A 21,510-nucleotide genomic window follows, 5' to 3' on the forward strand; every position below is an offset into this window, starting at 1 on the left:
ATAAAACCCAGTGTGGTGTCTTTGCACTTCCAGTGCATGGCTGAGAGATAATAGGAGGGGCTTGGATGAATACAAACCGGCTGAGACTCAGGCAGTTGAGCCTACTGGATGGTTGAGGAAGCATCTACAAAGTACAGCAAACAACCCTGTAATTGAGAGGCTGTATCCACTCTTTATCAAGGGACTTTGCAGTTTAAGAATACTTCTTGAGCACTCTGCTGCTCTTGATGTAAGCACTATTCCAACTTTTACTCGAGGGAATGATGCTGGGCTACACGTATGCTTCCAACATGATTTTAGGAATGAGTGTAGTTAATTGACACTTTTTTTTAATTTAACTCAATCATGAATTTTTGCACATATGGAAAGAGCCCAATGCAACTGGGCATATTAGAAAGACAGAAATTGACATCAGTTCAAATAACCAAAGCTTTTGTTTAATACACTTTCATTTTCCTACCAGTGGCAGTTAATAGTGAGTGCAAGCAAGGAAATTGTTTAATACTTCTAGTCTTAGTTCCCTTTAGTACACTGGATCCATAAACAAAACAGACCAAACGTTTTTCCTTCTCTGACTTGCTACTGGCTGTTGCCTCTCTCAGGCTGCAACAAAGTTTCAGAAACCAAACAAATTATATCAATAGAATGACCAGTAGGGAAAGAAACTGTATTTTATGTGTGGGAAACAAGGGAAGGGAGGAGAAAACCTGCTCTATTGGGGCAGGTAGGTCATAAAAATATGACACAAAAAAGCTTTCCTTCACGTATTGTATTCTATGCTTTTCAAAGGGGACTGAATGTAACATCACAGGTCACAATATTCAGGCCAAACTCAGCTAGGAGTGGGAGCAAGGAGAATAAATATTCCAGATAGTGTCTATCTTCATTAGCATCATCCAGACCCCATGCCCCTGCAATGCATGTAGAACAAATGGATGATTTAATGAAAAGCCAGACTAAGGAACACTGAAGGTGCTATACAAGTTGAATTCTTACTTTAAGTACTAACCTTACCCTTAGCCCAGTAGACTGTCCATTATCTTCTCTCCCCTCCTTCAATTCCTTCTAAAATTGTGTCTTCTGGGAAACCTTCCTATTCCTGTCTGTTCACCAATGATCTCCCCAAACCATCCTTTACCTGAATTGTCATCCTGTGTTTTATCTTGTCTGTGTAATACTGCAAGCTCTTTGGGAGCAAAGACAGTGTCTTGGGCTTAGTACATTTCTCTGTACATATACAGTACTAAATAATGACAGGTTTCAGAGTAGCAGCCGTGTTAGTCTGTATTCGCAAAAAGAAAAGGAGTACTTGTGGCACCTTAGAGACTAACAAATTTATTTGAGCATAAGCTTTTGTGAGCTACGGCTCACTTCATTGGTTGCATGAAAGCTTATGTTCAAATAAATTTGTTAGTCTTTAAGGTGCCACAAGTACTCCTTTTCTTAGTACTAAATAAGTGCTTCATAATGATATAAAGACACCTGTGGTCAAAAGGAAGCAAAAATCTTTGTTCATTGTTCTTTTAGGACAAGCAACCCTAATCTTCAGATTGTCAGTTGAAAACTAGACTTAAACCAATATACAAGTAGGAAATTTGCTTTAATGCTCTTTAGGTGAATGTTTGGAGGAGTAGGAGTGCATGCAATGGCTTGTGCTCCTCTCTCATCTATTATGGCTCTGCTTTTAATGCTCTTACATATTAAGGCAAATAGGGAAGATGCAAGAACAGCAATAATAAACTCACAGTCTGTTTCCATTTGCTTTAACACTGCTAGGATCATGGGAAAACAAACTTACAGCCCTAATCCTCAACACAGGTCTGGTCAGCACTGATGTAAGATCTAGGCAATGTTACACAGGGGTTTTGGTAAGTTCATTAACAGAAGGTACTCCTTCAGTGAAAGTAGAAATGCTGCATAAACATATACATTGCTGTGTTACAGAAGCATTTGTCAAAGGGCATTTACTGTCCTGAATCAGATACAGATGTGGCCTGACATCTGCAGCCTGAAGGGGGCAGAGAGCCCACCCACACGGTCCCCTGTGGGCTGTACTCTATCAAAACCTGCCTGACAGGCTCTTTGTGTGCTAATTAGCCTGATGCTAATACCTTCAGACAGGTTTCAGAGCAGACAGTAGTTAGGGGTGTTGGTCCCGTGAAGATCTGCTGCTATACCTGTACCTTATCTTTAATCGATGTGTATTTTGTACATAACCATTATGCTATTTCCCCACCCTCTCCCATAGTTAGGTTGCAAGAATGCATACTATCTTCCAATACAGGCAGAACTGTTTGTGTATTTATAATGTGCATGCAAAGGTTAATAGCGACACCCCTCTTCTTTGAAACCTAGAATCTAGCAAGACAAAGGACTGGAAACAGGCAGTGGTTAATTTTCTATTTTAATAGAAACAGGCAGAGGTTTAAAAAAAAAAGCTTTTCAGAAATAATAATGCAGTACATTTGACAAGTCTGTTTAATCCCATAATTTTATGAGTGTTACTTTTGTCCCTCCCCTTATTGTTTAAAAAAACCCACTTATTGTTTCTTGTCCTATATTTAAACTGAAAGATTTTCAGGACAGGGATCATCATCCTTTACTCTGTTTCTACAATGCCTAGAATACACCTGCCTGCAATACAAATAAAAAATGGTATAAAATACTTTGTAATGACTTGTATAAATAATCCAATAAAGTATGTAACAATAGTATCAGTTAACTACACCTCATGAGCTTCATGTGCATTTTTGGTATCAAAAACGCCTGGACCGTCTGTTGGGAAATATTTTCAGTGTCAATATATACATTTTTGGAAAGCAAAACATTAAGTCATAACCCAGTCGCCTTCACAGTAAATTGGAGGGGAGTAGGAAGAGAGAGATATTTTACTTTGTGAAATTCAAAATAATTAGAAGAAAGGATACCTCAGCATATTCAAACCTTGCTAAAACAACAAGGAGTCCTTGTGGCACCTTACAGATTAACAAATTTGTTTAGGCATAAGCTTTCGGGGGCTAAAACCCACTTCATCAGATGCATAGAGTGAAAAATACAGTAAGCAGGTATAAATATACAGCACATGAAAAGATGGGAGTTGCCTTACCAAGTGCAGGGTCAGTGCTAACGAGGCCAATTCAATGATGGTGGATGTGGCCCATTAACAGAGCCAGAAGGGTACCCAGAAGTCACCTACTACAGGACAGGTCCAACAAAGAAAGTAACAGAACGCCACTAGCAATCACCTACAGCCCCCAACTAAAACCTCTCCAGTGCATCATCAAGGATCTACAACCTATCCTGAAGGACGATCCCTCACTCTCACAGACCTTGGGAGACAAGCCAGTCCTTGCTTACAGACAGCCCCCCAACCTGAAGCAAATATGCACCAGCAACTACACACCACACAACAGAAACACTAACCCAGGAACCAATCCCTGCAGCAAACCCAGTTGCTAACTCTGTCCGCATATCTATTCAAGGGACATCATCATAGGATCTAACCACATCAGCCACATCATCAGGGGCTCATTCACCTGCACATCTACCAATGTGATATATGCCATCATGTGCCAGCAATGCCCCTCTGCCATGTACACTGGCCAAACCGGACAGTCTCTACGCAAAAGAATAAATGGACACAAATCAGATATCAAGAATTGCAACATTCAAAACCAGTAGGAGAGCACTTCAATCTCCCTGGACACTCAATAATAGACTTAAAAGTGGGCATTCTTCAAGAAAAAAAAACTTCAAAAACAGACCTCAGTGAGAAACTGGAATTAATTTGCAAACTTGACACCATTAAATTAGGCCTGAATAAAGGCTGGGAGTGGCTGAGTCACTACAAAAAGTAATTTTCCCTCTGTTGATATTCACCCCTTCTTGTCAACTGTTGGGAATAGGCCACTTCCGCCTTGATTGAACTGGCCTCCTTAGCACTGACCCCCTCATTTGGGAAGGCAACTCCCATCTTTTCATGTGCTGTAATATATATACCTGCCTACTGTATTTTTCACTCCATGCATCTGATGAAGTGGGTTTTAGCCCAGGAAAGCTTATGCCCAAATAAATTTGTTAGTCTCTAAGGTGACACAAGGACTCCTCGTTGTTTTTGCTGATACGGCTACCCCTCTGAAACCTGTCAAACCTTGCTGTTTCTAAACCCCTTTTGCATTAAGGGCTGAGTGCTAGAACTATTTGGGGGGGGGGGGGGAGAAATGCATCCCGTTTTTCATTTTTTTGCAAAAAGCCTGCCCCATTCTTTTTGAAGAAAAATTCACAATTAAAAGTTTCTCAATCGCCTCTAATGAGCACATGGTTAATTGTACATTTTAAGGTTTATTTCTTAATATTTCCATTTGCAAAACATCAGTTTTATCAACCTCCACTTAGATTTTCAAAAAGTGTTAAAATATATTCAGCTATTCAGTATCATCTCTGTGTAAATTAGGAATAGAATAGCTGCACAGTTGATTTAGGTCCTTTTCTTCCACCATACAACAGGAACAAAAGGTGTAACTTGGAGGTAACCTACTAAGCAGTCTTCTCAAGTCCTGCTGAGCTTCCTCTAAACAGAGTGCATCTGTTGCCAGAAGGCAACTCTAGCCAAAGCGGAAAACATGAGGCAGATGTCAGATTGCTGTTAGGAGGCAAGGCTTAATTTCTTATTTAAAAAGAAAAGGAGTACTTGTGGCACCTTTTAGTCTCTAAGGTGCCACAAGTACTCCTTTTCTTTTTGCGAATACAGACTAACACGGCTGCTACTCTGAAACCTTTCTTATTTAAACAAACCAACAAGAAAGCTCATCAGTGCAATGTAACCAGGCTTGGAATGATTAAATTTAAACCAGCAAATGGCAATAATAATAATTTCTTCACTCAAAAGCTGATACAAAAAGGCTACGATGGCTTAAGTTTAGATTAAGAAAGGAAAAGAGTTAAAAACCATGATATGTTGTCATTTATAAGCATCTGGGTGAACTCTTTTGCTTTCATTTTCTATCTAGCAATCAAAATAGAAGAAATTTCTGAATACATTTGGAATCTCAACTTCTATTCTGAATTAAGTCAATAGCTGGATTTTTTTATTTACTGCTTGAACAAAAATGTAATACTGTAGTCTAATTTTCAAGCATTCTGAGCAACCACAACTACTCTGACTTCAGTTAGAGTCCTTGGTACTCAGAACGTGTGAAAATCAAGACATAACAAGTTTTAACATTTTTTTTTATTGGCAACAAAACGTATCTATAACACAAATAAAAAAATTTAAAAAATCCTTCCAAGCCTAAATATAGCCTACTATAAACTGAAAGAGACAGGCAAAACAGTTCCATTAAAATATATTATTAACAAATCTACCAGTTTTCAAGATGTTAGCCTTCAATTTAAAATCCCGCGGACTTGCTACTGAAGTATAAAATGTCATTTATTTTGAAATTAAGAAACTAAAGCCTGCTGGAACTATAAAATATAATTTAGTTAAGAAGTTGATGGAACCCTGGGCAACAGAGGAAAAGTGAATTGCATTCTATTGTATTTTTCGCTTCTAATAAGTTCAACTCCATTTAAATAAATCACAATTATACAACAGAGAAGTTCTTGATCCACACCAATACAACTGAGCAAAATATGGCTTGTGTTTAAAATATGAAAAAAATAAGATTTCTCCCACAAAAAATATAAAGTCATTCTGCAGGTGGTTTTGGTGCATTTCCATAAGCTACGTTAGATATAGTTTCAATTTTGTTCCTGCATGCAGATACACTTTATAATTAGAGTAGTGTGCTGGTTGCCAGCTCTTGGATCGGTTGGAAAGCAAGGGGAGGAAACCCCAACAGATTAATATAGTAGCAGGTGTTCATTATTAGCAGGCCTTTGCAAGCCCTGCAATATGGGAGAGCCTTCTAAGAAATGACACTTACTTTAGGGAATGCTGACCTAGAAAACACAGCAGACTGATTTCACAGGCACAAGTGCGTGTTTGGAATATGCACGACATCCTTCCATTTTTGTAAATGCTCATGAAAGGTGCCAGACTGATAGCCCGGGAGACTTCAGTCTCCCATTTATCCAGAAAACAGATTCAGCACAGGCAGCAGTAGTCTTGCCAAAATGCCACAACCCTGATCTGGAAGGCCACTTAGAAATGAGAGGATGTTATAGGCTCATTCACCTATAGATCTTTCGGCAGAAGCTACAAACAAAATTGCCAGTTGTGGTGATGTGATGTGCAGACCAGCTCAATGGAAATTGGGCAGATCAATAAGCTTACTTTGCACAACACGTTAGAGAGTTTTTAATATGCAATATTCAAATAGAGTGATTCATTTACTAACCCATAATCTTAAATCTTCATATTCTAACTAACCAAAATTCTTATGAAATAACAATATCTCAAATGAAATCAGTTTGATACTTATTCTAGCCAAGCACCAAAAGAAAACCACCACCACCACACACACAATTTGGCCTAAGGTAAAAAAATAATACAACTCTCAGCTGACCCAAAGGGGGGAAGGGGGAGGAAGCTTGGAATTACAATAACCCCTCCCTCTCAAGAAAGACTACACTATATAATGTACAAGCATCTTACAAAGTCCACCCATACTAGTCTATGTTTGACCCGCACGTACATAGGCGTTTTCTGCAATCTCACAAGTGGTAAATTACTGACAATAGCCAATCAGGAAGGTTCATACCCAGCCTACACCCATGAATAATACAATAATTACCAGGTTGGTTTGATCTTTTCAACAAAATGCAGGATATGCTTTGATCATGTTTTGCTTATGGCTACTCTAGGACTAGAAAATAAACTGGGACCTTAATGAATAATCACTGTGATTTTCAACACACTTTTCCAAGTCTCATATTATTTCTCAATCTCCTCCCTCTTGTACTGCATCTAAAGGGGTAGTCTAGTTAGGTTAGCGAATAAAAGGAAATTCAGCAAGTCAAGCAAAAAATTATTAATATTACCACAGAGGGATGTGCATTGGTTTCAAATATATTAAAGAAAAAAATATTTTTGGTTTCACATTTAACTACTCTGTCATTGCACATTTAATTATGCTATGTTATTTGTTCTAGGTAACACTGAAATACAGACCATCAGTATATTTACATATTCAAATAAATGGCAGCATAGAGACCAGAGGGAAGGGAAGTTTCCCTTTCTTCTTGCAAACAAATTCATTGAACACAGAAATTGTCCTGCTGACCGAGGTCCATCAAGTCTAGTATCCTGTCTCCAACAACGGCCAACCCCTGATACTTCGGAGAAAGATATAAGAACACTACAGTAGGCAGATGTGGGATAGTCTGGCCTCCATATAGGACTCATTCTAAATATGAATGGTTAGAAATTGGTTTACTTCTTGAAATACTAGGTTTTTAGGAATTTCTGTGGCTTTCAGTCTGTTCTCCCCCTCCCACCCCCAAATATTTTCCTGCAAGAACCTCATATTAGCTGTTTAGGAGTGAAGACCACTAGACTAAGATTACTAGCTCTCTCTCAACCAAACTGAGACTGGACCAACACTAACAGGAAAAGCCATTTTTGATAGCACTATTATTGTATCTTATAAAAAGAAAAGGAGTACTTGTGGCATCTTAGAGACTAACAAATTTATTAGAGCATAAGCTTTCGTGAGCTACAGCTCATTTCATCGGATGAAGTGAGCTGTAGCTCACGAAAGCTTATGCTCTAATAAATTTGTTAGTCTCTAAGGTGCCACAAGTACTCCTTTTCTTTTTGCGAATACAGACTAACACGGCTGCTACTCTGAAACCTGTCATTGTATCTTATAATATCTGAATACTCTGGATGCAGCAGTAGAGTGGCTACTTTAAAAAAAAACCTAGGTATTCGCCTTTAACCATGTATCCTTAAAATGAGACTACCTCCTTTTTCCACAAAGATGTTTCTAGAATGTTCAGCCAACCAGAGGATCTAAGACAATTAAAATTCATAGATGCCATATAATAGATCTCTAAGAAATGTACAAAGCAGCTCCAGATTTGAGCCAAAGGCATCTCTTTTTCAAAACAGGGAGCCAAATCCTCAAACTGAATTCACCTGGAGTTCTGCCGTTCAGTAGGACGGGATGTGGCCAAGTATACCTATGGGAAATCCTTTCCTAACTCAAGGTTTCTTCCTGATCTTGTTTCAAATGAAATCTCCTCAGGATCAGGTTGAATTTCCACAGATAATTAGTCTTGAAAAAACTAAATACAACAATGGTTAAACTGCTTCTAAGCAGCATTCTGCATAATTAGGAATGGGGTAAAAAACTCTTTACATTCCAAATTAACTCTCTATTTGTTGGGGAGTTTTGTTATAAAATTATTTAACATCTTAAGTTTGCTCCTGGATTTTCAGGTTTCTTTTCAGTGAGCCCAGGAGGACTATGCTAGACTGTAGTCACAGCAGCCAGACTAGCATCTGTGGAATACAGTACAGTACCTGAATGTGGTTCAAAAACGCCATTAGAATGAAGTTTTTGATCCAGAGGGGCAGCCCCTCCTCAGTGAAGATTTCTGAACTGCACACTGCCCTCTGTTAAAACAGCATTTTATTACTAGGTGGCAGATATTTTATACAATCCTCCATTCTACAAGCAGCTACAGTCAGACCAATAAAACAATCAGTCCATCATCCTTAGCCCACTTCTGATGCGGTCTTGAACAATATTCAATTTGGTGGATGGGGGTGGAGAACAGGTTTCCCTAGGAATAACCTGAAAAAAACTTCCTGTTCAACTAAAGCAGGAAATGTGCTCCAGCACTGCCTTATTCACAGAGAGGGGGAAATACTTGCTAAACAAAATAGCAGGAGATGAAGCCTAAACTCAATTGTGCTAATGAGTCTACAGTTCCCTTGTATCAGAAAAACAGAAAGCCAAACTTCTGCAAGGACTCTCTCTGCCTGCTTTAGTTTACCTCTCTCTGATATTAGCACGCTCATGCATTTTTTTTAAAGTATGTGCATATTATATTTCTGTATGAACAATTTAGAAAGTATAAAATGATGCATTTCCTACATATTGTGTTATATCTTCAGGACTGATAGAGTTATGGATGCAGGCCATGTCTACACTACAGGCGCTGCAGCAGCACAGCTATGGTGCTGTAGCTATGCCATTGTAGTGTCATAGTATAGATGCTGCCCAAGGACAGAAGGGGTTTTTCCCATTGCTGAAGGAATTTCACCTCCCAAATTGGTGGTAGCCAGGTTGATGGAAGCATTCTTCTATCCACCTAGACTCAGGGGTGAGAATTTTTCACACTCCTGAGCACCATAGCTATGTTTTCCTAACTTAAGTCTCGATCAGGCCCTAGAAAGCAACAGTAGTTAAAGTCCCCCCCTCCCCCACCCCACAGGAGTCAGTTTCTTCTTCTGCAGCACAAAGTGCAATAAACCAAATCCCACCCTAGTATGGGAGACATCTGACCCAGAAAACTTCACAAGGTTCATTTCATAGTATTTCCTTCCTAATATCTCCTTGAAGAATCAGAAAGGACCGGGGATGTGGAAGAGGCAAGAGGTGTGACCTCCCAGGCCTGTGAACAGTGTGATCCACAGAGAAGGAAAGCAGTGTTAATATTTGCATAGATATCAAATGTCTCCTCCTAGCCCCTACAACGAATACATGTCTGATCTCCAGAACAGGCTGATCAATGCTGTGTAGCCAGGCTTATGTTCTACTCTGTGTGCTCCTCAGCCAAAAGCCACCTAATTAGAGGACAGGTTTCAGAGTGGTAGCCATGTTAGTCTGTATCAACAGAAAAAACGAGGAGTACTTGTGGCACCTTAGAGACGAACAAATTTATTTGAGCATAAGCTTTCTTGGGCCAAAGCCCACTTCATCGGATGCATGCAGTGGAAAATACAGTAGGGAGAGAGAGAGAGAGAGAGAGAGAGAGAGAGAGAGAGAGAGAGATATTGGTCTTAACGAGATCAGTCGATTAAGGTGGGCTATTATCAGCAGGTCTCATTAAGAATTGGTATGGTAACCCCCATTTTTTTTTCCATTATCTATCTATCTATCTATCTTTCTGCTGATCAGAGGAGTTTCCTGATCAGCATGGAAGCAGGACGGCCTGATGTCGAGAACTTCCTCTCATTGTTCCATCAGTTGGGTAAGGAGAATGAAACAGAGTAAAATGAACATGTAACTACCTTGTCTTCACTCCATTTAATCCTGGAGAGTGTCTTCAGACCAGTTTTCTAAATGCAAAAGCTTATAATGCAGATTATATGTACAAAATAATTAGAAGATTTCTTCTACAAACACATGCAAGTCATACTTGTAACTAAGAAGAATTGAAGCATCTAACAGTCAAATTAGATTAAGCAATCATACCTGGTGAAATCCAGGAATTCACATTGGATGGATGCTTTAGGATTAAATTTTAATTGAGGGTTAATTGAGATTGTAAATTTTCAGGAAAAAGCATGCTTTTATCTGCATAAACACTTTTGTTTACAGCACCACATTTACATATAGGATGAGACACCGAGTGCTTCCTGAAAGGTGCTGAGTGCCCTTGACTCCCCTAAAAAGCAATGACATTTGAGGGTGTCTAGCACCTCATAGTATCAGGCCCCAAATGAAATAAAAATAAAGAAAAGGGTGTAATTCACTCAAGAGCCACTACTGCCATCTCATGAGTATTTGTCCACTGCTCATAAAATGACACCACCACCTAGTAGGCTTGCACTTCCATTCACTCCCAGTCCCCATCTTGGCTGTGAAGTTTAAAATCTGAAAATTTCCCCTTTTTATGGTATATTAAATTACTGAATCCTGTTTCACTGAAGTTTGCACAGTGCCTTGAAGATGAAAGTATGACTGTTTATTTATTATTCTTATTCTTACTATTATTATTATTTTTATTTTAACTACTGTGTTTTACAAAGGCATACAATAATGAGGAAATTACATAGCTTAATGAAAACCTGAGGAAGGATTGTCAAAATCTAATGGCTCTGTTCCACGAATGAATTCTCTAGAAATACCAATACCAATACAGCCAAACTAAGGTCACAATATTGCATGTAATGCTGAAGTTTTACAACCACCTTGAGCCATTAGTGCTTATAACCACTATCACCTTGGGCCATTAACTCCAAGTCATCAAATCTAGGAAAGGCTTTGCATCTTAATAGCCATAGTTGCTGCACAACACACTGCTCATGATGCAAAATTCAAATAAAAGGAGCTTAACATGCACTATACTAGCTTTTATCTTAATAAATCTTAACAAAAAAACCTGCAGCATGATCTGAATCTCAAACTTCAGCTCCATTAGGCAGTCAAGAGGAACAAGTTCCAAAGATGGGGTCTTCAACAGAGTATTCTACTGCTGAAGACAGAAGGCCAACTTTCAGGCAACAGACAGCCAAGACACCTCACTGGACCTCACTTGTCACAGAGGGACATAGGAAAAGATATGATCTTCCAGGTCACACAGGGCTCTACAGATTGTCTCCAACATCTTGAATTGCATATATATCAGAACAGAAAGCTAGTACAGTGCATTTTAAGTATTCAGAAGGTGAACTTTCCACATGAAATGCATTACAGAAATCCAGCTTGTCCTGTTTAGATAGACAAGAAGATTCCACTGTTATAAGAGTTACAAATGTGTGCCACATGTAGGGTTGCCAACTTTCTACTTGCACAAAACCAAACACCCTTACCCTGCCCCACTGCTCCTCAGAAGCCCAGCCCATGCTCTGCCCCTTTCTCCAAGACCCCACTGCCACTCACTCCATCTCCCCTCCTCTATTGCTTGCTCTCCCCACCCTCACTCACTCATTTTCACTGGGCTGGCTCGGGGGTTAGGGTGGAAGAGAAGGTGAGGGCTCCAGCTGGGGGTGAGGACTCCGGCATGGGGCCAGAAATGAGGAGTTCAGGGTGCAGGAGGGAGCTCCGGGCTGAGGCAGAGGGTTGGGATGCAGGAGGGGATGAGAGCTCTGGCTGGAGGTGCAGGCTCTGGGGTGGGTCTGGGGAGCTTGGAATGCAGGAGGGTGCTCCGGGCTGTGATTGAGGGGTTCAGACAGCAGAAGGGGGATCAGGGCTGGGGGTTGTGGTGCGGGGGGGGTGAGGGCTCCGACTGGGGGTGCAGGCTCTGGGGTGGGCCCAGGGATGAGGTGTTTGGGGTGCACGAGGGGACTCCGGGTTTGGGGGGGGCTCAGGACTGGGGTTTGGGGCTTACCACAGGTGACTCCTGGTCAGTGGTGCAGCAGGGCTAAGGCAGGCTCCCTGCCTGGCCCCACGCTGCACCCCGGAAGCAGCCAGCAGGTCCAGCTCCTAGGCAAGGGGCCACGGGGCTCCGCATGCTGCTTTTGCCCACAGGCACATCTCCCCCACCAGCTCCCATTGGCCGTGGATCCTGGCCAATGGGAATGTGGAGCTGGTGCTCAGGGCGGGGGCAACACATGGAGCCCTGTGCACCCCCCACCCCCCACCTAGGAGCTGGACCTGCTGGCCGCTTCCAGGGCACAACGCGGTACCAGGACAGGTAGGGCCTAGCCTTCCTTAGACCTGCAGCACCGCCAACTGGACTTTTAATGGCCTGGTTGTCAGTGCTGACCGGAGCTGCCAGGGTCCCTTTTCGACAGGACATTCCTGGCCAGCCTAGACACATTTATTCTTTACTGGTTTGAAAAGTCTAAACGTCCATCTGCATCCAGGGCACTCAGTGAATGTATTTTAATTAAACACATTCTTTAAGCAGAACAGATTTTCTCTAAAGTGAGCATTAGGGAGACCAAAGGTTGATAACTAAAAAGAACTAGCTATTAACACATAAAAGTACAGGATGTTATAGAAGCATTGAGGAACATATGGGCCTTACACTCAGTTATGTACCCAGACAAACAAGCATACTGCATGGCTGTTTTGAGAATGACTAATGACCAAGATTTAAAGACAAAAGGGTTTGTTATGGTTATGTTGCTTCCACTCCTGCCCCACCCTTGTGTGCATGCCTGCGTGTGCACATATTGTTCTAAACTATAATCCATATTTTAAAAAACAAAACAAAAAACCCTTAATATTCCTAAACAGAATAAAAATAGTTCCCCAAATTCTGGGACCAGGCAGCAATACGTAGCTTAGAGCAACCACCACCTTCTGGCTGCTTGATGAAGTTTGGCAAACTTTAAGGGAGTCCCATCACTCTCTCTAGGCTGAAGGAATGTAAGCCATGATGATGGGATCTTCAACCCAAAGAGGGATTCTCTGGGCTCTAACAAGTACAAAATAAACTTTTGAAAGCTCCAAAACACAAAAAAGTTAAACCAAAATACTTAACCACCAACTGCAATATTATTAATGAAGAGTCTATGCTTTTCAGCAACCTGTGCACCAGCAATAAGGATCCGACAACTGAAAACAATGTTAATTGATTTACTCTCCTCCGTTCCTTCCCTTCAGCTAATGGCTTATGTGAAGCTTTTATTGTGTAGGTATGTTATTCTGAAAAGCAAATATTTGTGACACTGGTATACAAAACCAAACCAAACATAATTAAACTCCTCTCTTTGTTTTGCAGATACTTCCTTCAATGCCAGCACCACAGGGTTAAACTTGCAGACAAGCCTTGACAGCTTCCATTATAGAGTTCATGACGTTAACTACTGTTGATCACCCCACTAAATCTCATTTTCAAGTATACAAGCAGAAAAAAGCATGTCACAAGAGAATTAACAGGTAACATTAAGCTGCATATTAAAATGGTTAGTCTGAACAGCAGCTATAAAAAGTTGTTAGTCATCCAAAATAATCCACGGTTGCATCACAAGAAATCTTTTTTAAAATAAATTTTTAAATATAAACATAACTCACTATTAGTTAAATACAGCTCAATAAACTATGTAACTTTATTAATTAAATGAGGCTTTGTAAATCACGGAGGTATAAAAAAAGGCAATGCAATTTGTCTACACTGGAGAGGCATCTCTAAATGCATGAGGAAGGCAGAATATAAGAAATATGTACAGTTCTGAAAACTTAAATGTCAAAAGGAATTTCAGAGAAGACAAATAAAAAATGAAAAACAATTCTTGAGTATTGTACTTTTCAAGTGGTGTAAGAAGTGAGGTGGGTGGTGATAAGCCATCTTTGGCCTACATTTTGGAACACGTATCAATAGGGTGATCAGACAGCGAGTGTCAAAAATCAGGACACTTTTTTCAGGGGGTATAGTCGCTATATAACACAAAGCCCCTAATGTTGAGATGTCTGGTCACCCTACAGACCAAGAAACTACATCTATTAGGTGAGGCTTTGATGTACCCTTTTCTCTGTGCCAGTTGAAAAATATAGTGATTATAGGAATTTTCTGAGATTTACAGAATGGTTTTCTTTCCATCAAATTGCGTGTGCATGCTTGGGGACAGCAAAGGTAATATCTCAACGATCTTCCACTCTTCTGAACTCAATGTAGTCTATACAAACTGAAAAAATAACTCCCTTGGTACCTGTTTAGATAGCTTTTAGGTCCCTTCTCAGTGAATTGATTTGGTGACTAAAAAAGATGGACCTAAACAAAACCCAAACATGAGGGATTCAAAATCCAAAGGCAAATCTAAGTTTTGCAGCTTGAGCTCTATATTGAGTTATAAATACAAATTTAATCTGCATATAAGAGAGTATCATATAAATGAAAGTCAAGTCAGAACTACCATGGAACAGAGGGGAAAAAAACAAATGTTTTACAGAACTAAAGTATATACAAATTTTAAAATGTTAATTGAGGTATATACAAGCAATCTGATGAATGGATATGACTGAACTGGTTCAAAAAACTGCATAAACCAAACATAAAAGAAAAGTCTCACAGTAACTGAGCCATATTATAGCTGAAAACTACTAGCGTTAAAAGTGCTGACAAACAAATCCCTCACACTGTACTGTCAGTTCACCGTCCTTTATCCTACAGCCTTGCTTTTCACTAAGTCAGATCTGTGACAGGCAGAGAGAGACTGGAAAAAAACACCCTCCATGCTGAAAACTTTACTACCCTGAGCCAGCAGGAAATTCCAACTGCTCCATGCACAGGAGCCAAAAAGAGAACTACTGGAACGAAAAGTGGAGCTTCATGTGAAAACCGTGTCGTGATCCCTCTGAACTTCAGTTGAGAGACAGAGGGGAGACGATTATGTGAAACAAGCTTGGCTGGAGTTTTCTATTTCAGTGAGAGTGGAGGGCCAGGTTGGGGAATGTTTACCGGGCTCCAAATTATTAGAAATAAGAGCACTCAACGCGTGTAGTTGTTTTGTTTTGGGTTTTTTTTACATGAAGTAATAAAGGACAGCAGGATGTCGGGGGAGGAGGCAGGCACTGAGGACAGATCTACAAGGGAAAATGCATCACATTAATGTCACTTAACTAATATGTTTTCTAATGTGATGCATTTTCCAGGGTGTATTCAGGTTTGTCGAGTTTCATATCATGTTAATACCAATTAGACCGGACAAGTTGCCCTTTCAGATGTTTTCAGCTGGTCATGGCCAACAGCTAAATCACAACCACTGAACACGTTTTTAAACAACTGGCCTTGGCCACGCCAAGTTAACATCCTAGTTGACACATTTTCTATTAGGATGGATGCGCAAACAAGGCCTAAAACCCTAACCGTGCAAACGGCTCCACGCTAAATTTATGGGGCTCCCTGCGGCGCAGGGGCCCGCCCATTTCCAGTAGCTTTGGGGCTCCGCGCCGGCCTGATTAACAGGCTCAAAACAAACCTCGCCTTGGCGGATCAGCTCAGCCCTGCGGATTCCCCATCCCCGCCGGAGAGGTTTGCAAGGCTGGCATCAGTCAGGCGCGCGGACGCGGGCGGGACGGATTCCCCAGTGGAGCGGCCAGGCTCGCGAGCACCACCAGTTTCAGTGCGTCCCTTCCCCCCCCCCCCCCATTAACCCGGGCAGGAGCCCAGCGTCTGCTCCCGGCCGGCCAGGCGGGTTCCGCGCGCTCAGGCTGAGCTGGGCGGACTAAGTAGGGGGACGGGAAAGACCTTAAACTCCCCCTGCTTTCCCGCCAGGGCTTCCACTGTTCACCAGGCGGCTTCACGGCCAGGTCTGCATCCCCCGCCGGCCAGCCACACACACACACGGTTCTTCCTGCAAATAAAGCGCTCTGCGCTCGGGCCGGGCGGCTCCAGCAGCGAGCCCCCCCACGGCGGGCGAGAGGAAGCGGGCAGGGAGGCAACTCACGGATTTTCACTCGGCGGTGGTCGAGGCGGGCGCTCAGAGCGCGCAGGGAGCCCAGGCGGCGCTGGAGCCGGGCGCTGCGTCGACACAGGGCGTCCGCTTGGCTCTGGATCTGGCCGAAGATGTCGCTGGCGCAGCGGGAGAGGTCGGAGAGCTGCCAGAGCAGGGAGACCAGCGAGTGCGAGCTGACCTGCTCCAGCGAGCCGAACAGCAGCAGCCCCGCGCCGCGCCGGCCGCTCCCAGCCCCGCCGCCCGCTCGCGCTCGCTCTTTGTCCCCCGCTTTGGCCGGCCCCAGCAGAGCATCTTCCAGCCTGCACAGCTTCCGGGGCTCCACCGTCCTCAGCGGGAAAGGCATCGCGGGGGGGGTTACGCTTCCCGGGAGCCAGAAATCCTCATTCAAAAACAAGAGCCACAAGAGTTCAGAGGGCAAACCGACAATCCACGAACTTTCCCCCCACCCTCAGCTCCAGAGAGAGAGAGATCACGCGGGGGGGACTTCACGCGGCAGCCCGGGAGAAGCCCTGAAGGGAGCTCACGTGCGGGAGGTGCGGAGAGAAGCCCAGCTGGGGCGGCAGGAGGCACATTGCGCCCGGGGCGACAGAGGGGAAAGAAGCTGGCTCAGTGGGAGGAGGAGAAGCGGTGAAGTTGTTTGTAGCGAGGAGACAGGAAAACAGCCCGAGTTTCTCTTCTCCCCCCCCCCCCAACGTGGAGATGGGGAGGAGGAAGCGGGGGGAGGAAGGTCAGAGTGCCCTGGCTACAGCCACAAAGAAGGAAAACCGGGAAAAGAAAAAAAGAGAAGCGGAAGAGAGGAAGGGAAAGAAAAAGCCCAACGCAGCCTGAGCAGCCACCTGGGCCCCCCTGAGCTGCCGCCCGCCCTCCCCCGAACTCCAAACCAAACCCGGAAAGCGAAAGCCGGAGGGAGAGGGGGAAATACACACGCACACCAACAAACCTGGGAAAGGGAAAAGCAAAAGAGGCCGCCGCCTACCTGTGGCTTCCCGAACTGGAGCCTCTGCCAGAGCCTCACCCCCGGCAGCCAGCCGCAAAGGTGAAAAGAAAGCCTGCCTCCGCTCTGCCAGCCCCTGTGGGGAGCAGCTGAAGTGGGGTCCTCTCTGCCTCGCCTACCCACCCCCGTATCAGTCAGAACTTCACTCTTCCCAGAGGGGAAAACTACCCTCCTTTGTCGTCTCCTACCAACCAAAACTTGACTCTACCGCAGGGGTTTTCAACCTTTTTTCATTGGCAAGCTACTAAAAAAAACGTGAATGGAAGTGCAGCCCCCTTTGGAAATGTTAGGTATGGTCTGCAGCCCACAGGTTAAAAACCACTATTCTATAGTGACAGCAACCTTTCACAGACCCCTTAGAGATAGTCTGCAGACACCCCCCCCCGCACACACACACACACACAAGGGATCCCTGGACCACTGGTTGAAAACCACTGCCCTAGAGAGAAGCACAGGAGACCCTCACTGCATCTCAGTTCTCCCTCTTCCACTGCTTTTCCTTTCTTACACTAGACAGTACTCAAGAGCACATGAAAAGGCATAACCTCTCTTTAAACACACACACAAGTCAGAAGCCACACATACAGCATATTTTAGTGATTGTTTTATAATTAATGTATAGTGCAGGTTTTCAGATAAAAGTGACCCCTACCCAGAAACAAAATCCAAGTAAGCCAGCACAACATGCAAGGTTACAAACCAAATGAGTTACTTCAATATGCAGGCAGTGTTTTAGCCTTGTTGGTCCCAGGGTATTAGAAAGACAAGCTGGGCCAATAAAAGAAATTACCACCACCTCCTTGTCTCTCTTTCTTCAATATGTAATGCTGGCATAGATGAAAACCACACTCTCCATCCTCACACTTGTTCTTCCTCTGACCCCATAAAGTATTCTGTTGCAATGCTTCTAATCATGACTGCTATACTGGGATATCCCCTATGGAACCAATTTAGCTTTGTGTTAGTGAATGGCAATGACTGCTGCTTAATTGGACTATTGTCCTATTTTTGCTCCATGTGTAGAGAAGAACAAAATCATAGACTGCTTGTGGACAGGGAATGGGGGGGGGATGGAAAATAGTTATTCTGTCCTCTACATTTCCCTCTTAACTGCAGCATAATTTAGTATCCAAGATACTTAAAGTACTAGAAACTCTCCCACTGCAGTTTTGGCATTAGCTATGCTATAAAATTTTATGAAAAAAATCCCCAGCACTGGGTTAGTTGCATCAGTGTGGATATCTATCTAAAGTTCTTTAATGCACCCCAAGGCTTTTGAGGTAACACAGGAGTTAGTGCTAATGGTAGGACACAGCCAATGGGAGTATAATAGGAGCAGTTGCTGAACTGTGGAGTGCACAGAAGAACTGAGATCTACAGGACACGGCTATTATATTTCTGTGGATCATATTCATCTGCAAAAAAAATCAGTCACTTGTGGTTCTATCACTAGTACTGCCTTTCCCAGATGAAGAAGCTACAAAGATTTGAGGAAATATAGTGGCAGACTTGGAAAAGTAGGATTCTCCTTCCATGTGTTTTTACTGACAAAAGGTAGCATATAGGGCAGTATTTAAAAACTCTTAGGCCTTAATCCTGCAAACATACCTGTACTAAACTTTACTATTGTGAGTTGTTAATATCCAGGTAATGATAGTTAGGCAGGTGTTAAAACTTCACTTTAAGCACTGTCTTTGTAATACAGACGTTGCCAATAAATATTAAAATAAGATTAAGTAATGATGAAATTCAGTTATTAACATTTTTATTCTTGTACTTTTGTTCACTGCTGTATATTATAAGATTTAGGCATATTTTTAAAATGACTTTTTCTTTTAATTGGAATAGCCACTTAACTAGGACTATATAGCTTGTTCACAAGGATGTTTGAATTCAGAGAACTATACTTTTATGATTTTTTTCGAAGGCAATAAATGGGTATGTGTAGAAGATGGAATTAATGAGCCAAAGGGACTTTAGTCCTTTTAAAAAAAAAAAAAAGTCTATATTACAGAGTTAGGTAAAGAATAGGTGATGGTGTCTTAATTTTTTTTTTAATTGTATCTTTTGAATACTGTGCTTGCCACAAAACCATGAAGACATATCTGCAACTGAAATTCCTTATATGAGATAATGACTATACTAATTTTTATAATACTTGAAGTTTTAACAATACATGGGTTAAATAAAAATTAAGGATCTAATACTGATTTTCTTCTTATTAGAGAAGTTCAGCTTTCAGCCCTGATCCTGCAAAACCTTTATGTATGTTCTTAGCTTTATACATATGAGTAGTTCCACTGAGTATGGTTCAGGGAAAGGATAATATTAATACAGAACCAGGGTTGGAAGAGCATTAATCATTAAACAAAACTGTAGGCCAGATGCTCAGCTGGTATCAAAGAGTGAAACTCCACTGCAGTCAATAAAATAGCACTAATTTCACTAAATGAGGCTCTGGTCCTGCATTTGCAGACTGGAAATTTAACTTAAATCTTAAAAAAACCCAAAACTTTTTGGCGTGGGAATAATCCCCAGGCAAAATAAGAAATGGAAATGTCACTGGGAGGGACTGCTATGGTTTAACTGTGTAAGCAAGACATCAGTTTCTGCCCACAGAGAAGAAAGGGGCATAGGAAGGAAAAAACAACCTTAGAAACTTCCTTATCTAAAGCAGTTGAAGAGCTAAAGCATTTATCATAATAGAGAACAGATTAAAACAGTGAAGTTAATTAAAAGAACAGATTCCAACTTTGTTTTTTCACAAAAGGAATTTTATATTTTCACAGAAGGTACTTCTAGAAACACATGCATATAATCTTATCTCTTCTGAGGGTTTCTTGTTGGAAAACTTCTTACATCCCCCTTTACAGCATTGAGAATGTGTTATTTTATTTATTTTTAATTTTTTTTGTTGCACAGCTCCCCCTTTCTGCTAGAACAAAGATAGCAAATTACACGCATCAAATTAAGTGCCTAAATATGGGGAAAAGTAGATATCTGATATGGCCTGAGAAAGCTTGCCTGCTGCATTTCTCCTAATAATGAGAAACTGGGGAGTGGGAGACAGAATGGGAGTGGCAAAGAAGACAAACAGAGGAAAAGGCAGTAGAAACTCTATTAAGAGTTTCAGATCAATATCTATTTTATTTTAAAGTACTTGTGCTAAAAATGCAAAAAGAAAAGGAGTACTTGTGGCACTTTAGAGACTAACAAATTTGTTCTCTAAGGTGCCACAAGTACTCCTTTTCTTTTTGCGAATACAGACTAACACGGCTGCTACTCTGAAACCTGTGCTAAAAGTGGTGACTCACTGAGTATCATAACCATATGCTCCACACCTTTAAGTTACAAGTTCAGTTACAACATTAGGGCTCCAGTAACTTTAAAGGTCTATGTCCACAAGTGGAAAACTACAAAGGCTTGTAGAAATTACTCATTGCTTATTGTAGGTGGAGCACTAAACTACTCTTTACTCACTTTAATCCAGTTGAGCTGGTAGTAGTAAATGAAGAGTCACAGCACAGAGGAAAGTATACTTATCCATCCATTAACCATTTGTCAGGATGGAATGAAGGCCTACAGGTGAGCCTGGGACTAGTTACCTCAATCCCCAGGCAGACTAATTAATACAGCTGAGCTACAGCAGAATGGCCTGTTTGGCCAGCCCACCGACTGGATGAAGGGAGCCAGCACACCTGCTTTTTTAAACTTAGCACCAGGTCACTGGCTGTGCAATGCTTATGCTTGCAGATGTGATTGCTTCTGTGTCTGCCTTGTTCCTGTCCTGCCCCAGTTTTGTTCTTTGTCTGGTTTCTCCCTGGTCCCTGACCTGAGCTCTGACCAGTAGGATGACTGTCAATGTTCTGGTCACTAGTCCTGACCATCCATTTCCCAGTTGTTGACCATTACACATCTGGTCTTGCTGAAATATTAACAATGTGCCAATCTGCTAGTGTATATGTGGTCATGTGGGCTCAATGTGTTTATTTACTGTAGCTGTGCCCATAAATTCAAACTACTTGGCCAGAAATGCTGAAGAGACTGAGTTGATACTTTGAAACTAGAACAATAAAGTTCTCATTGTTATGTTTCTTTAGAGGAAGAATTTATACTTTCCAGTTGCTCCCTGTATTATGCTGCTTTGGTTTGAATTTTAGAACTCAGCCTTAAAGGGCATATGTTCAGCTTCACATTTGTGGCTTACTCTGGCTGTTGAGCTGGAGATGTCTGAGATGTGGGCATTAAAAATGGGTATATTCTACATGAGAAA

General features: G+C 42.0%; 1 protein-coding gene across 1 annotated transcript in view; it reads right to left on the reverse strand.

Annotated features, from left to right (window-relative positions):
• NHSL1 (NHS like 1) overlaps positions 1–20,391 on the reverse strand; it is a 278,563-nt gene extending 258,172 nt beyond the window's left edge. The window contains exon 1 of the mRNA XM_043511087.1: positions 20,062–20,391. The gene's annotated coding sequence lies outside the window, so the exon portion shown is untranslated. The remainder of the gene's footprint in view (positions 1–20,061) is intronic.
• Positions 20,392–21,510: the final 1,119 nt, after the last annotated feature.

This window comes from Dermochelys coriacea, chromosome 3 (assembly GCF_009764565.3).
Source record: "Dermochelys coriacea isolate rDerCor1 chromosome 3, rDerCor1.pri.v4, whole genome shotgun sequence".
Classification (NCBI taxonomy): Eukaryota; Metazoa; Chordata; order Testudines; family Dermochelyidae; genus Dermochelys; species Dermochelys coriacea.